The 1,719-nt window shown below is 33.9% G+C and overlaps 1 protein-coding gene across 1 annotated transcript in view; it reads right to left on the bottom strand.

Moving 5' to 3' along the window:
* LOC106876689 (protocadherin Fat 1) overlaps positions 1–1,719 on the bottom strand; it is a gene marked incomplete at its 3' end in the record, with an annotated part of 182,635 nt that overhangs the window by 48,341 nt on the left and 132,575 nt on the right. The window lies entirely within an intron of this gene.

The raw sequence follows: 1,719 nt of genomic DNA, 5'->3' as shown, positions 1-1,719 counted from the left end.
TATATATATATATATATATATATATATATATATATATATTCACACACACACATTATGTGTGTGCATTTTTTTATATGTGTTCTCTTTCTATCTTAAATTCAGAGTTTCTGACAGACCACCTTGCTTCGTAGCAAGGTTGTGAAGGAAAGCATCTTATTTTGTTCCGCCGTCCTTTATTATTAACAGCAAATTAATCGTCTTCACTTACAGTTGTTTCAATTTATACTCAGTAAATGTTAAATTTATATTTATATGACTTGAGCATAATATCTTCAGAGGTGAAAAAATATATACGCTTGGATATTTTATATGTGTTTATGGATTCAACAGCAGACTGAATGATACGGTTTATGGTTTGTATTGTTGTATGTTCAGGAGTCAAACCGTCCAACCCATACCAGTATGGAAAGCGGATGTTAAACAACGACAATGACGATGCACACACACACACATATAAATATATATACATATATACAACAAGCTTCATTCTATTCTCATCTACCTTTTTCCCTCAAAAGCCTTTGTTCAGCCAGGAGCTATAGCAGAAAACACTTGCCCACACAGTGGGATTGAACCCAGAACCATGTGGTTGGAAAGCAAGCTTCTTACCGCACCGTCAACCCGGTGCCTATAATGCATGATTAACTCAGAGCAATGTGAATAAGTAAGCGTTACATACAACAGGGAAATCTGAATGTCAAAGGGTTAAAAGAATGATGGTGGCCATTGCAATATTTTTGGTCTTCTATTTATAGCGCTAGTCTAAATTTGAATGACACTTCGAATTGCACAGAACAATTTTCATAACAGAAAAAGAACACTTCTTACTTTAACACATTGTCTCAAACATTGCACTCTTCTCATACATCGTTGTGTTACAGCCGACTTGAGCAACATTCGTTTAGCCATCAAAATACTTTCCAATGCTAACACAGATTTCTAACAGACAGACAACTGTGATCTGATTGATATAAAGCTAGTTTGGCATCCTTTATGCTGTACCAAAACCTTATAGAAATTGTCCGAGACATCCAGGATGGTAGCCAAAATATTATGAGCATCTCTGTGTTCTTTGTCACGGTCAAAAACCGAGGTGGGAACCATAAAGTATTGTACTTAGCTGGCAAGAACTTATAATCAAATATTCTCTTCATTTTGATTGCGTGTAGTTCAAGATTACATTTGGTACCTTGCCAATTTAGTGAGAACATTTCGTTTCACAATTTGTCTGAAGTAAACTCAATCATCTACAGAATACCTAGGAAATGTGAACAGGTGATTTTATTGTATAGCTTGTCTTCAAGTGCTATGTATTGAATAGAATATCTTAATTCCAAACAATGCAGGTCACCCCACACCATGCACATGCACACACACACACATATATATGTATATATATATATATATATATATATATGTATGTATACATACACACACACACTGACATATATATATATTAGTTCATAAATCGGACTATATAAACCTGGTAGTTTACCAATAAAGCACGTTCACCTACTCAGTGTTCATTGGGTATTTGATCAATAAACATTCTTGTATCCTCCATCTCTCTCATTAATGAAATGTATATACATACACACACACACAATCATCATCATCATCATTATTTAACGTCTGTTGCCCATGCTGGCATGGGCTATACACACACATATACATGCATATATACATATATATATATATATATATATATATATATATATA

This window comes from Octopus bimaculoides, chromosome 13 (assembly GCF_001194135.2).
Source record: "Octopus bimaculoides isolate UCB-OBI-ISO-001 chromosome 13, ASM119413v2, whole genome shotgun sequence".
Lineage (NCBI taxonomy): Eukaryota > Metazoa > Mollusca > Cephalopoda > Octopoda > Octopodidae > Octopus > Octopus bimaculoides.
Note: the sequence above shows the minus strand (reverse complement) of the source record. Positions and strands in the feature narration are given on the sequence as shown.